The sequence below is a fragment of the Mobula hypostoma genome, chromosome 16 (assembly GCF_963921235.1).
Source record: "Mobula hypostoma chromosome 16, sMobHyp1.1, whole genome shotgun sequence".
Classification (NCBI taxonomy): Eukaryota; Metazoa; Chordata; class Chondrichthyes; order Myliobatiformes; family Myliobatidae; genus Mobula; species Mobula hypostoma.
In genome coordinates, this window is record NC_086112.1 from 23,839,849 (window position 1) to 23,856,874 (window position 17,026).

General features: G+C 39.3%; 1 protein-coding gene across 1 annotated transcript in view; it reads right to left on the reverse strand.

The window, feature by feature from the left end:
* Positions 1-17,026, reverse strand: part of reep5 (receptor accessory protein 5) — a 39,050-nt gene that overhangs the window by 20,570 nt on the left and 1,454 nt on the right. The window lies entirely within an intron of this gene.

A 17,026-nucleotide genomic window follows, 5' to 3' on the forward strand; every position in this document is an offset into this window, starting at 1 on the left:
AGCAGTATTCTTTCATGATTCCAGGGAAGTGTCTAATGCATGTGAAGTTTATTTTTTGCATCATTTCATTAAGAGAACCAAGATAGAATTCCTCGAGAAGTGTTCTGCAGGATTGTCGAATGTCGGGTAGATGAGATCAATGAATTCTTCCATAGTTGTTGCTGGCAGAATATTTGATTTCATTGTTTTCATTTTTCTCAATCTTGTCTTCTCCAACATCCAATAAGAACTGAGAATATCGTCCTTCTCCCTCACTCAATCGCATGTTTCCCTTCAATTGAACCTTGATGAAGCTCCTCCATAAGTATGATTTTTTTTAATGCATGAATTCTCCACATTAGCATCATTTCCGCGTTTCACAACTGCTAGAAGTTGACAGAAATCGTCACAGCAAATGGTTAAAATACCCCCGAAGGCCTCATTCTTACCGCATACATCACGAAGAGTGCTGTCCACCGCTTCAAAGCTCTCCCGCCTAATCATGGGGCACTATCCCAGACAATAAGTTTCGCATTTTGGAGTAAACTTGCAATATTGGTGTTTTTATCGATGTTACAAAGGGCATCCTCATTGACTTTGAGGGGTATTTTGAATCGTGAATGCGCTGTCCTACCACCAGGCACCCCTGTCTCTTCCACTCTCCTCCTTCTCTGCCTGTTTTTGTCATTCTGGAGACGCGCAGCCATTTCATCCTTCGTCTCTTCATCTCTTCTACCATTTCTCTCTGATCTTGGAGTCGTGCGGCCCTGGCCTGATCTGATTCTTGTTCTCTCCTCTGCCTGTGCCTACTGTTGTCATTTTGGAGACGTGCATGCCTGTCCTCCTCTGTCTCATCTTCTCTCATCTTTTTTGTCCTGACTCTTCGATCCTGAAGTCGTGCGGCCCTGGCCTCATCCCATTGTTGTTCTCTCCCTCTCCTTGCCGCTTCCCGATGATATTTGGCGTCATCTCTTGACCATAATGTCCCCCTTCTCTTTCCACACGGCATATTTAGGCTATCCATATATTTTTACTCTAATGCTTGACAGAAGATAGGAAGCAGTAACACCAAAGCCTCCGTGATGCTGTTGTTTCTTGATTATGTGGTTGGTGGTCTCCTAAATGGACGTGATAGCCCTGTCCTTTTGCTGCGGTTGGTGTGGCTGCTGTGAACATTGTGAGGCGCGGGCTGAGGCTGGCCGTGCGCATGCGTTGGGCTGTGGCGTCGCGGTCTCCATGGAAGGTGGAAGCGGCTCTGTGAGCATGGTGAGGCGCGGCTGAGGCTGGCTGTGCGCATGCGTCGGGCTGTGGCGTCCCGATTTCCACGATGGCTGATCGGGTCTTGGGTGAAAGACAGCCTGTTGATTTTTGGCGAATAAGCAATTTTATACGAATATATAACCCTGAACTTTGCCTGCATTCTGTAAGTTAGCGCATTTTAATTCAACTTAGCCCAAAAAAGTGCCGCTGTTATGCACGATTTGCGCTAATTGAAGGTCACAAACAGACAAACAGAGTATGAGAGTTTTAGTAGTATATAGATACCTGTATAACCTGCTTGTTAATGCAAATGTCTAATCAATCATGTGGCAGCAATTCAATGCATAAAAGCATGCAGACGTGGTTCAAACTAAATATCAGAATGGAGTGAGTTTGACCGTGGAATGGTTGTTGGTGCACGATGGGGTGGTTTGAGTATCTCAGAAACTGATAATCTTTTGGGATTTTCATGCAGAACACTTTCTAGAGTTTACAGGAAAAGATGCGAGAAACAAAAAGGAAGTCCAGCGTGCGGCAGTTCTGCGGACGTAAATGCCTCGCCAGAGAGAGAGTTCAGAGGAGAATGGCCAGACTGGTTCAAGTTGACAGGAAGTCGACAGTAACTCAAATAACTATGCCTCATAACGGCGGTGTGTAGAAGAGCATTTCTGAATGCAGAACACATTGAACCTTAAAGTGGATGGACTATAGCAGCAGAACACCACACAGGGGTTCCACTCCTGGATCGAGTAAAGTGGCCACTGAGTACATCTTTCCTTAAGTGGGGAAACTAGACAAGTATACAACATTTCAAGTGTCATTTCTCCAGAGCTGTATATAATTGAAAAAGGATAACTATATTTAAAGTCAAGTTTATTGTCATATGTACATGTATGCACAGGTACAATGAAGAACTTATTTGCAGTAGCATCACAACAACATAGCATTAGAAATGCAATATCCAAACAAAAAAAACAAATTAAACTTAAATTATACAACACAACTAGAATAAAGAAAAATGAAGTCCACTATAGTGCAAAGTGTTGCGATACAGAGGTAGTGACTAAAGTTGTGAGAGTTTGTTCAAGAATGTTTGAAGGGACGTAGCTGTTCTTGAATGTGGTGGTGAGGAGCTTCAGGCTTTTGTATTTCCTGCTTGATGGTAACTGGCATTTCTGATGGTGAGGATGTTTGATAACAGATGTTGCCTTCTGAAGGCAGCACCTCCTGTGGACACTAACAATGGTGAGAAGCGATATGCCAGTTATGTATTCTGTTGAATCCACTACCTTCTGCAGGTTCTTGTGTTCCTGCACATTTGAAATTCTGTACCAGACCATGATGCACCTGGCCAGTTTGGTAAGGGTATTCAATGACAAGTCAAACCTCCTAACGGCTGGACCCAGGACATCAGACATGTTAAAGCACAGGAATTTAAAGCTCCTGGCTCTCTCCACTGCTGATCCACCATCGTGGCCTTGCACATGCTTGCTCTCCTTCCCCTTCCAGAAGTCAACAATCAGTTCTTTAGTTTTGTTGACATTGAGCAAGAGGTTGTTGGTACTGCACCACTCAACCAGGTGTCCTATCTCACTCCTGCACACTGACCAAAGATGCCTCTAAATTTTTTTTTTTACAACAGCTGCACACACCAACTATTGATCAGAACAGCAATTAATTTTTTTTTTAACACGGCCTGAAAATTAAGTGGCATTTTAAAGAAACATCATATAAAAGAAAATTCCAGGTGAGTGGCAACAAAGGCTATGTGCACGGGAGCATTTCAGTTACTGTGCGGCAGCACACCTGCACAGCTTAGAGGGAACAGTGACACTGAATCATCACCACCTGCAATTCATCCAACAATAGTGGTATCATGAAATTTGTATATAGCACTGGACCTGTGTTTAGCAACACAGTCACATGTATAAAGATTAGAACAGGGGACTAAACATTCTTGTATTCAAATCCTCTTGCAATAAAAGCCAACAAATCATTTCCCTTTCTAATTACTTGGTACTCTTGCACGTCACCTTTCAGTGATTTGAGTGAAATTGTGTCCTCCTAAAAATCATCTCTCACCATTTAAAAAGAAAATGTTTTAAAATCAAAATGGTCTCATGTTTTTCATACATTTCCTGTGTCCACCCACTCACAGCCTATTTGAACCACTTGGGCCCCTCACAGACCACATTCCTGCTGAGCTTTGCATATTCAGCAGCCCTGGATATACTACTGAAATTGGTTTATTGTCACATGTAGTCTTGAATACTGTTGATAACAGATTAGATCATTACACCGTACATTGAGAGAGAACAAGGTATAATAGCAAAAAGTAGAATAAAGTGCAACAGCTACGGAGAAAGTGCAGTACAGGTAAATAAGGTGCAACATCATAACAAAGTAGGTTGTGAGGTCAAGTCAGTCTCATCATACTAAGGAATCATTTAATATCACCATATCTTGTTGTTGTTCCTTTCCACACATTGTGGTGCTCCAACCGAGCATGCATGGAAAGCGTGCAAGGGGCCCGCCAGATTTGAACCCGGGGCCACTCGCCTCACAGTCTGGTGGGGATGTCACTACACCACCAGCCAATCACCATATCTAATTAAATCATATTACCGTTGTCCCTCATCCACATCACTGAACTGGGGGTCCCAACACCAATCGCTGAAACCCCTACTGGTTACAGCCTCCCAACCTGGCACCTCTTTTTTCCTACTCCAACTGTTCAATTAGTGTAGGGAGTGTGAATCAGAGTCCAAAATGAACAAAATATCTTTGCAGTTGCTTCAGCAAAGATATTTGAGGATGACAGATAAAAAGGCAGCTGGTGTGGTCAGTAAAGTGTACAGTGGATCGTGGTTAAATTACTCGCCTAGCATTACGATTCCTGAATCGCTGTGCAGAGAGCTGTATTTGAATTTAGTTCCAAATTATTAAGTAAATCTGGAATTATCAGCAGCAACCATAAACTTCTACGTTATCATAATCAGAATGGAAGGAGGCCATTTGACTGGTCAAGACTCTCCCAGCCTTATTCTGAGAGAAGTCTGGAGTTGACATGTCAGTTAGCCCAGCTGCCTTTTAGCTCCAGTAACCAGAGTTCAATCCTCTCCTTCAGTGTGCAGTTTGCACTCTCCCTGTGACCATCCTCTAGGTGCTCCAGCTTCTTCCCCGGCAAGTGGTAAAAGCAAATTCAATGGAAGTTAATGAGAGAGAATAAATTGACAAGACAAGGAAATTAGAGAATGGGACTGAAAGGGATTCCTCTGCTGGGATCAGCAATGGATTGGACGGGTTAAATCCAGTTCTCCTACTATGCAAATAGACCAGCTGCACCTTCTCCCCATGTTCCTGAAAATTCTCCCACTTTAGAACATAGAATAGTACAGCATATTACAGGCCCTTCGGCCCACAATGTTGTGCCGACCCTCAAACCCTGCCTTCCATATAACCCCCCATCTTAAATTCCTCCATATACCTGTCTAGTAGTCTCTTAAACTTCACTAGTGTATCTGCCTCCACCACTGACTCAGGCAGCGCATTCCACGCACCAACCACTCTCTTGAGTAAAAAAAAACCTTCCTCTAATATCCCCCTTGAACTTCCCACCCCTTACCTTAAAGCCATCTCCTCTTGTATTGAGCAGTGGTGCCCTGGGGAAGAGGCACTGGCTATCCACTCTATCTATTCCTCTTATTATCTTGTACACCTCTATCATGTCTCCTCTCATCCTCCTTCTCTCCAAAGAGTAAAGCCCTAGCTCCCTTAATCTCTGATCATAATGCATACTCTCTAAACCAGGCAGCATCCTGGTAAATCTCCTCTGTACCCTTTCCAATGCTTCCACATCCTTCCTATAGTGAGGCGACCAGAACTGGACACAGTACTCCAAGTGTGGCCTAACCAGAGTTTTATAGAGCTGCATCATTACATTGCAACACTTAAACTCTATTCCTCGACTTATGAAAACTAACACCCCATAAGCTTTCTTATCTACCTGTGAGGCAACTTTCAGGGATCTGTGGACATGTACCCCCAGATCCCTCTGCTCCTCCACACTACCAAGTATCCTGCCATTTACTTTGTACTCTGCAATGAATTTTCATCTCCTTCTACCACCACAGCAATGCTTTCCAAACTCTTACCATAAATGTCCAAGGAGATTTTCCTTCATTTCATTTGTCAATCACCTCCTCTGCTCTTAAGAGAACAGCAACCTCTCTAGAATATCCACAAAGCCACATCCTGAGAGGAAATCAAATTGCTACGTTTTAAGGAAGTGAAAAAATCATGGGTCCTTTTGTACTAACATCTGTATTACATTCTGAACTAAGTTTTTCAAGAATACTGCCAGGACTTGAGGGCTTGACAACAGAGAGGAGTAGGGCAGGCTAGGACTTTATTCCTTGGATTACAGGAGACAAAAGAGTATAAATTTACAAAGAGCATTGATAGGGTGAATGTGCATAATTTTTTTCACCAGAGGTAGGGAACCAAAAACCAGGTGGTATAGGTTTAAGGGATAACTTTAAAAAGGGCCTGAAGGGAAACTTCTTCACACAGAGGGAAGGTACATTAACATTTAAAAGACATTTGGTTAAGCACATGAATAGGAAAGGTTTAGAGGAAAAGGGGACAAAGATGGGCAAATGGTGGGCTCATTTGTCAATATAGATAAGTTGAGCTGAAGAGCTTGTCCTGCGCTATCACTTTATGGCTCACAGAAAGCCATGGCATTTGTAAGAATGCCATTGCATTCTCTTACCAAATCAGTTTGGTTGGATTGATTCTATGTCAGAGTCTCCATGACTCTCTGTGAAATTCTGGTGTGACTAATGCTCTGCACATGACCACAATAAACTGCAGGGTGTTTATCACAGGAACCAGCCTCCCTTCAATGGGCTCTGTCTGTACTTCTCACTGCTTCAGTGAAGCAGCCAACATAATCAAAGACCCCACCCACTCTGGACATCCTTTCTCCTCACGGCCATTAGGCAGAAGATACAAAAGCTGAAAGTACATAACACCAGGCTCAAGGGCAACTTCTATCTCACTGTTATCAACTCTTAGGAGGACCTCTTGCGTGACAAGATGGACTCTTGCCCTCACTGTGATCTTGCACTTTTTCATTCACCTGCACTGCATCGTTTCAGTAGCTTTTACACGTTATTCTGCATTGTTACTGTTTTACCTCATTATAGCTCAATGCAATTTAAAGAGGCCACAAATATTTGAAACAAAAGGATTGCAGACCCAGAAATGGAAAATTTGACAGAATTTACAAAAGTAGGCAAGGAATTTGTAACCCATTGAAAGCCAACACGGAATTACATTTTAAATTTATAGACCTTTTAAGGCAAATTAAGCAAGAAATTTTCAAACGCATCCTGAGCAATAGTTGAGACCACCCAAGTCACTTTCAAAACTGCCCTTTGTTAGTCAAGGAAGTTTAGGAGCAAGAGATAAACAGGAAAGCCTTTTCCTGATGGAAAACATTGTCTCAAAAAGCACTGAACATAGATTCAACCAAAATACTCGAAAGTGAATGAGAAACATCAGGCATGGAAAATTCCGCAAGGACAAGCAGGGTTGAGGGACCAATTGAATTATTTTATTTCCATAAAGTACTATGGCTGCCATCTGTGATTATCATGATTCAAATGGAGCTATATTTGTTAAAGGAAAATGGTGCACTTTCTCTGAGCATTTATTAAGGTGATCTTCCACAAAAAGGTAAAGCTGCAGCAAGGAGACAAAGAGATGATGCCTCCTGAGAGACAGTGTATTTAAAATAGCTCACATGGCAATCAAGCCACATTTTCAAATTGGGTCAGCCTGGAGAAGTAAAACATGATACATTGAGTATAATTACCTTGGGAAGAGTTAAATTACAAATAATAGAATCAAAACAAAAATCATTAATGCTGAAAATACAGGGCAGATGCCATCTGTAAGGCCTGGGTGCCAATTCAAAATTTAAAATTTTAAAGCAGCCATGAAAGCTGACACAGAAAAGGAGGTATGAACTGTGAATTCTGCACCTGACAAAGGAATCTGAGGATGATTGGCAGCAGATTTCAATTTACACCATCTTTTTGTTGTGCTCCTAATATTTTAAAATGGAGTCTCTCCAAAATTTTCAAACAAGAGGTCAAACAGTTAACGCTACTTCATCTCTACAGAGCACAAAAATCAATCTGTTGTCCAAAAAATTAAATGCATTTCTGGTTCAGATACAAATGAGGAAGGTCACCTGAAGTTGTTGAATTCACTATCAAGTCCAGAAAGCTGCATTATTTTCTACATTATTTGTGTATGTGTCAGAATTTTCACCAGCGTTGGGCCAACATGATTTATTTAAATTTTTGTTTAGAGATACAGCAGGCGTAACCGACTAACTTGTTAACTTGTACATCTTGGGAATGTGGGAGGAAACCAGAGCACTCAGCAAAACCACACAGTCACGGAGAGAATGTACAAAAAATAACATTTGTAACACAATAGCATCCAAAAAAATGTGCTACAAATCTATCCTACCTGTCACACTCATGTACTTTTACCCAATCTTTTCTTGAATGATTAAATTTGAATCTCACCATGTCCGTGCATTATAACTCTAAATTACAAGCTCTAAATTAGCAAATTCCAGACTAACTTAACAAGTAAAAAACCTTCTCAGATTGATAAGTGAATCATTAGCCATCAACTTATGTCTCATACATATTTCCGTTGTAAGTAGCAGTTTCTCCTTATCTTCGCAATCATGAGCAACTATCAAATCTTCTCTGCATCAAGGTCAACATGCAGTTTTCTTGTAACAAATGTATTCATTCTCACTACCACCTTTAAAGTATTCTCCATTTATGACTAAATAGAACATTCTCATAATTTTAAAGGCATTCACACCAAAAATTATGATTAAAAATTCAAGGATCTAACACATGAAAACAACATATCAATGTGGAATAATTGGCTGTCAGACAGAAAATATGGCTTTGAGAGTAAATGAAAATCCTTTGGAGAAAGATTGAATTTCCACAACACAAGAGTCATGGTTGAATAATTTACTCAGGTTTTGAATATTGTACATTCAAAATGTAAAATGCCTCAGAAATAACAAAATTGAGATAAGTTGTAAAAAAACCTTTAAAATGCAACTTATTGTGAAGAAACTCACATTCGTAGGGTATGATTTGGAGAGTGGATTACAATTTCTCTAAACAACATTGGTTGGGTGTGTGTGTGTGTGTGTGTGTGTGTAATACAATCAAGTCAATCTATTATGAAAATGGAGTCTAACAGTGGTGGGAACAGAAACTACATCAACTACTCCCAATAGAAGCAAAGCAATATCTCAAAAAGACCCAATGAATGGAGGAAAGCTGCAGGTAAATTATGTGCATTATAGCAATCTTACTCATTTTATAATAGTACTGCACCAAACTTGATTGACAGGCAAATTACCCAGTCAACTTTATTCAAGCTGACTAATACAATGTCATTATAAGCAGCTTTTAAAATATATACAAGTCCACTGGGTGATTTGTCAGACAAGGACCATGATTAGCATATTAGATTCCTGCAGTCAAAGATTGTTCAAAAAAAATCTACAATCTACATAGAGTAAAATCTCTTCATAAGTTTTATTTACCTTCTATCTTACCCATCAGTTGAGAGAGACAATTAAAATGCTAAAACTCAGAAATAATTGAATTCCTGGGCATATAATATGGGGATTCTGGCTGCCTGCAGAAATGCATGGTCTACATTCATTGGCAAAGTCACTAATGATGTTATAAAGGATGAGCTTGTCTCTCATGTTTCATTGCACTGAGTATAAAATTCAAAAGTGCAGCAATTGCTCCACCCATTTTTTCAGCAGCAAAACAGCGCCTTAAAGTTGTCTTTCAAGTCTTAACACAAAAAATACTTAATTTTCCAGGTTCACAGCATAGTGTTCCCATGCCACCGTGCAATATTGAACAGATTGCTGTTTTAGCACATTTCCTAATGATATGTCGCAATTTCTCAGAGATCTTTACCAGCAGCTCTCAAAGGGCCATTCCACAATTCAAGTAACACTTTTGTAGCTCTGTGTAGCGACTGAATGATAGGAGGGAGAGGGTTCCTAACTTGGGGTGCATGAACCCCTTGCTTAATGGTATTGGTCTATGGCATAAAAAAAGTTTGCGAGGGTCACTGGGACCTGAACAAGCTGGCGAAAAACAGTGCAGCGCAAAGAAATCTTTGAGCAAGGGAAGCATCTTAATAAAACAGTGAGCAGCCAACTGAGATGTAGTAGAGATAAGAAGAACTGCCGAGAAAGAGCCTGAGCCTAAGATGTTGAGAGAGACTGTGAATAATTTCCATGTCAAAAAAATTCCAGACACACAAAGGTGTAATGTAAAGTTGCACAAAATAGACCACACTTTGGACAAAGAACAACTTGAGCATTAACTCTTAAAGTAGCACAATTTTAACATTAGCATTGATAAGAAAGCCTAATTACTGTGTAACCATATAAAAATTACCAAATATAATTATACAAAAATTATCATTTGCTGGCTGCAAGAAAACGATTCGCAGGGTTGTAGATGCTGACATATGTACTTTGATAATAAATTTACTTTGAAATTGAAGTTGAAAATTTCATGTTTACTGATATTTTTTCCTGTTGCTTTAGTGCTACCGCCATTTCATCTGGCAGGGGAAAGAGGAGAGAAAGAGAGGGAAAGAGAAAGTTTATGCTTGGCAAAAATCAGTTTTCAGAGAATAGCAATCCAAGCCAAAAATAGACAAGCACCAACAGGCCCAGAAAAATAACAAGCAACACACATAAAAGTCAGGACTAACTGAAAGAAGAGATAGTAAGAGACTTGAAAGTGGGAGGGGCAGGGGGAGATCCAAAATGATAGGAGAAGACAGGAGGGGGAGGAATGAAGCTAAGAGATGGAAAGTTGATTGGCAAAAGGGATACTCCCTCCCCCTCCCACTTTCAAATCTCTTACCATCTCTTCTTTCAGTCAGTCCTGACGAAGGGTCTCGGCCCGAAACGTCAACTGTACCTCTTCCTTGGGATGCTGCCTGGCCTGCTGCGTTCACCAGTAACTTTATGTGTGTTGCTTGAAATTCCAGCATCTGCAGATTTCCTCGTGTTTGCAGAAAAATAGCATACAATTGCTGTACATAAAATTGTATCTGTTTTTAAATCTCACAGGTTTTTGTTTTGGAATATGAACGGATCTTTTACCACACATTAATAGCACAAAAATCTAAAAGACAGAACAGGTCAAGCATTGTTGGTAGTGAAACAGTGAGGCAGATCTTGGGGAGGAGAAAACGGGTAAAGTGCTGTATTAGGAGTAGCTGAGTAGTGTTCAGCAGCACCAAACTAGTCCAAGTGTAATTTGATATTCATTGACACTTCACTGCCTGGCCCTCTTTCCACAGTCCAACTCTTGCAGCATGCTGCCTTAAAATCCAGTAACTTCCTCAATCTGCCACTCACTTCTCCCTCAATGGTATTGACACAGCCACACCTGGTTAGTTAAATACAAGTCACCCAGTGTTCCATTCCCAGATCTAGCATCATCCCACCATCTCAATACATCTTCCCACTGAGATTTCCCTCATTCTCCCACAATACCAGTCCTCTCGATCTCCAGCCACATTTTCTCTTCCCATGTTCTTCCAGGTTATGGAACATGATCTTAGAACTTCTCTCACCCTGGTATTTTGGGATGTTTGTGAAAAAATAGTATAAAGTGAAACTCTCAAATTACTACCATTAAGCAAATATCCACCCAAGGATTTTTGAAACACTCAGTTCTCACTCTTTGAGCTTCAGTCGGGTAATTCATTTGGGCCTAGCCCAGCTCCTAACACAGCTTCCTCCTGCCTGTGCTCACCTGCTCTGGATGTGGAGAACCCATCTCACAGACCTACCACCCATAGTAACCAGATGCAGAGGCATCAGCCTCAGGTGCATATTGTTGAGACACTTACCCCAGAATAATCCCCTAATCATCTGGAGATAAAGCCTTGGTTTCTGTGAGGTATTCCACGTTATGTCTAATGTTTCTGATATTCAACAACGGAGTTAAGGAGGAGAAATACCAGCGGATGTCACCCTGCCACATCCCTCCCATTTGGCTGCACAAATGTAGGACTTCAAGAATTATTGAGATTTAAGTCAGTAAGATTCATGTTGGTTTGAATAAACAAAATTCAACAAAACTGAACACAACAATGAAACAATTAATTTGCAGCAATTCCACTGCCCATATATAATTCAAACAGACAGATGTGGGCATTCTAAAACTACTAACCAAGTGTGAAATATTATGAGTATATGGTTTCAACAAGTGGTGCAGCCTGGGAAAAGCGGGCCAGATTTTAAATGTTTATGCTCACAAAGGCGGCTTAAAATGTAAAACTGTCCTTCTTTGAAGTCATTGTGTTGAAATATATAGACAAGCAATTGAATCATCAAGCTGTGGAAGGCTTAGAGCCAAGTGCTGGAAAATGGCATTGGTAAAGATGGGTACTGAAGAGTTGGCACGAACAGTGTGGGCTGAAGAGCTCATCTCTGCTGTGCAACTCTCCCACTCGTTTACTCTGGTAAGCAAAACATTCACTATTCAGTCATCTGGATGAATATTAAAAACATTTTCATATAAATATGCAGATGAAGGGGAAGACTCATTTTTAAAACTGCAAAATCTATTCCTGTGTAACACTGTAGGCAATAAATATATCTACAGTTTTATAGGATTTTTAAAGATAATCCTGTTTATGGAATATCAGCTGTATTCGATACAAACATTACACACACTTCAATTGTTCAATGTTATGAGGGAGTAAAGTCGAACCAACAGTGCACTCGCGTAGCTGCTTGAACTGCTGTCAATGCAGTCCTTACGAAATACTTAAAGTCAAGAAGAACAGAGAGTAAGACAGCTCTTTAATCCTTGTTGCAACTCGACAGCGATAAATACTCCAATGATGTGAACCATAAAGAAACTGATAACATATCACTTTAGCTACTCCTCTAGCCCGAGACAAACTCAAATTAGAACCCATTTTACGTCCAATGAACAAACCGTACATTAAGCTCCCTTTTCCATGCCAGATATTTCAACATGCACTCATGTTTCAGGTGCTTAACTGCGGCACTATAAATATTTCTCTTCATTCTGCCATAAAGAGGCAGATACCTCTTCAAAAAAAGTTGGAAAAGTTCATCTTTACAAGTAATATTTACACTTTCATGCTCCATGGCAACTAAGTTAATACTTAGTTCCAGCTACCGTTACCAACATGCAGTAAGATCAGAAGGTCCATATTTTCTGTAGTGGCGTATATTCTATACCTCAGAGATTTTGGATACTACCAAAAACTGCAAGACTGAGTAAAAATTACTGCAACAATTAACTTACAGCTCTTAATTACTTGTATCCAATTCTGGTCACGTAAATTTAGGGAAGATGTGAAGGATTTGGACTGGGTGCGGAAAAGATTTCCGAGAATGGTTCCAGGGATGAGGGGTTTCAACTACAAGATTAAAGTGGAGATGCTTGTTCTCCTTGTGTAAAAAATAATGTTTATAGAGTTGTTGAAAGTCATGGTTGGTTTAGATAGAGGAAGTGACAGGAAACTATTCTTACTAATAGGTTGGAGGGCCCAAATTTAAAGGTACAAAGAAAATCCTTTTTCTTAAAAAAAGCCCCAAGAATCTATGATCTAAACATTGTTCTCAGTAAGGGAGGTGGAAACAGAATAAATTAGGACTTAAAAAAAAACTGTATGGGCACTCAAGGAAGAACAAGTTACAGTGTTGTGGAGAGGTAGGTATTGGAATTGACTGTACCATAGCAATTTTAATTGTGATTCTAGATACTATAATTTTGTCACTGCTTTATTAGATGAACAGATCATAGGATATAGTCTAGTGCTAAAGGTATTATTTCAAGTAGGCTTTTCACTCATGGCAAGACTAGATATTCACTGCTGATAATAAATGTTAAGTAAAATAATACACATATAAATTGACCTAATAACTGAGTGGATAAAATATACCTACATAAATAGCAAAGACACAATTAGACCAGCGAGAAGCCAAGTTTTATCTTGGATTGTGCTGAGTTAGCCAAGGCAACATTCTGTGCTAAGATTAGACTCAGGATCCTGGAAATAGGGAAGAGGATTGGTACGACAACTGCTGTGCCCACAACGGCAAGAAACTGCAGAGTGTTGTGGATAGAGCTCTACACATTATGGGAACTCGCCTCCCCTCCACAGGCTCCATCCTTCTCACTGCCTCAGTAAAGCAGCCAGCATAGTCAAAGACCCGACCCACCCCGGACATTGTGTCTTCTCCTTTCTCCCATTGGGCAGGAAATACAAAAACCTGAAAGCGTATACCACCAGCCTCAAGGACAGCTTCTGCTCTGGTGTTATAAGACTATTAAATGATTCCCTAGTATGATAAACTAACTCTTAACCTCAATTTACACTGTATGAACTTGTCCTTTATTGTTTACCCACACTGCACTTTCTCTGTATCTGTTAACACTTTATTCTGCATTGCTATTGTTTTAACTTGTTCTACTCAATGCATTGTGTAATTTGACCTGTATGAACCGTATGCAACAGTATGTACAGTTTCTCAGAATGTGACAATAAAAAACTAATTTCAATAAAACAGTTTCCAGTCTTGATAAGCAGCTTTTGCAGAAAAAAGCAACACACATCAAAGTTGCTGGTGAACGCAGCAGGCCAAGCAGCATCTATAGGAAGAGGCGCAGTCGACGTTTCAGGCAAAAACGTTTGCAGAAAAAAACTGGGTGTCAGGTTAGCACCAAATTGAGGTGCTTATACGCCCACATTTAATTATTTGTCAATACTCACAGATAAAGATTTTTTAAAAATCACAAAAAAAAAAGCTCGAAGTGTAAAGTACTGAAACAATGTCCACTCCCTAACTGGTGACTCTGAACCTATTTGCCTCATTGGATTACAATTGCATCCCTTATTATACGGGCCACACCCAAACAGGTTACTTCCAATTAATGATTTTTAAAAAAAATCTAACAGCAATGCAAATAAATATCTTGCAGTACATCATTCCTACATTTAATATATGCGCTAGATATTTGACAAGGAGCAAAGAAAAATATTATTTACTGCTAAAATAAATCTAGCTTAAAAGGAAGTCATGTTGCCTGCAATGAATAGTCTATATGGCCCACAGTCTGAGAGCCACTGCAGAGAAAACCTACATCCTAATATGTTTCACCGTGATCTAGAATGGAAAACATACTTCCGAGTTCTTCATTAGTCTCTGTTTGGACGAAATATAGAATACTGTACATCATTATGATCTCATTGAAACCTATCAAGTATTGACTCAGAATACAAGGACGCCCCTTCAGATCAAAGATGAGGAGGAATTTCTTTAGCTAGAAGGAGGTGAATCTGTACAGCTCTTTGTCATAGATGGCTGTGGCGGCCAAGTCATTGGGTATATTTAAAGTGGAAATCAATAGTTTCTTGATTAGTAATGGAGAAGCCAAGAGAATAAAGTTGAGAGGGATAATAAATAATTCATGATTAAATGATGGAGCAAACCCAGTGGGCCGAATAGCCCAATTCTGTTCTTATGCCTTATGGTCGTTGTATGTTCAGATAACTTAGCAGGTAAACAGCTAAAAATATACAAGCAAACCTTTGCATTTCTCTGCTAGACCATAAGTGACCGTGATCGAAATCATGTGAGAGCCACGCTATCAATCATGTTCTGCTGTGAAAAAAGCCTGAAGTATGGGGAGCAAAATAGCAAAAGGGAAAATTTCTATAGCAAAGGTGAATAGCAGAATATACTGAACAGGTGAAAAGTCAAAATAACATTGTGTGAGTTTCCTTCAGTTATTTTAATAATAATAATTAGACAACTATTATTCTTAGCTAATTTCACATACATAAAAACTGAAATATCTTTGAAGGTCTACACTTTCTGGTAAACTAATGCACCCAAAGAATCACATATTTTATATTTTCAAATGATTTTACTAACTTTATTAATCTCACCCATAATTGTAGATACATGATTTATACTTCCAACAGCCATTGTATTTTAATGCATTTATCTCTATTAGTAGGTCATTCAGACTACTTGCCACAAGAACATAAATGACATAGAAATAAATTCTATAAAATAATGAATTTCAGAAGTTAAAAGATTTCAGAAACATGTTTGAGAAAAGTTTTTCAGATGACCTACATTAATCTTAGTTAAAAACAGATAGTGTGATGTTCCACAGATATGACAACAATCTGCTTCTCATCAGGGCCCATTCAATCTGCCTTTTGAGCTACCTTTAAGTACATCACATGACATTACATCATAAATTTTTAAAATGCATTATGTCATCATCTGCATGATTAAAAAAAACACATTGGTTTTCCCACCTCCTGTAATCCTCTAGAATTTCAACATGTTTGAAGGTCACAAATTTCTTTGTAGTTTTCATTTCATTCCAAAACAAAAGCACTAATCTTGCCACCCTCCTTGCAGTCTGCAACTCCCTATTTTCGAGCAATCTCCATAAACTACACACTACGTTTGCCAGGCTGCTGTGCGAATTAATAAATAATCGCTTTCTCAGTTCTGACAAAAGGTATTTGACACAGAATGTTAATGCTGCTTCTCTTTTGAGAAATGCTACCTGACCTGAGTGTTTCTAGCATTTTGGTCTTTTTTTTTTGCATGTTGGATGTTCAAAGGTCTTCTTTTGTTTTTATGGGTTCTACTGGGTTTCTTTGTTTTGTGGCTGCCTGAAAGGAGACAAATCTCAAATGTTGTATGAAGTATACATAATTTGAACATTATTGTAGGTTTTCAGCATTTACAATGAGTCTTTGGTTTTCACTTGTATATAGTGTTTTGGATGCTCTAGTTTATTTTGAAAATACAATGGATTCCAGTTAATTGGGCTAGCGATTAATCTGGACAGCCACTTATATGGGACAACCTTTAAAGAACAAAAACTAATCAAGGAAACAGCCAGGATTCCTTTTATTTATTTGGGACACTAAGCCACTTAATTGGGCAGGAGACTGTTGCTAAACAGTTTCTAACTAGTGTCAGTCACATGCACTTGTATGGCTGTTTGACACCACACCATGCTTGGAGTGAACCAGTTTTTAAATAGTGCCAGCTGCATGCAATTGTGGTCAATATTGATCTTGTTCATTTGCAGTCAATCAAAAGAACACACAGTATACACTGAATGAATTCCTCTGTTGATAACAATTAGGAACAAATTTTATATAGTACAGTAGTTTAACTACTGTACTTTTTAAAACTGTTCTAATTTTCATTTAAAATACTTAAGTTGTTATTTAGTTAAAATGGTAGTTTGTCTTTTTCAGAACCTTTTAACTATTTCCATGAAACTTCTAATTGGGGCAGCTGTTTTAATTGGGCCAAAATGTACTGGTCCTTATGTGTCCCAATTAATCGGAATCCACTGTATATAAAGCTCTTCAAATAGTTCAGTACTAAATGCAAATCTTTCACATTACATTGAAGCTAGAAAGATCAATTTCTACCCTGGGATGAATTTGATATAGTGGACAGTGGTACTATGATTAAGTTGAGTAATCCAGGTGAAGTCACTTCTGAGCACTACTGGGAACTGCAGGATGTGAACAATCAAGTGCAGAACTGATTTAGGTTACGGCGACTGCAACAAGATCAAGGTTAGCAGAGTGGAGA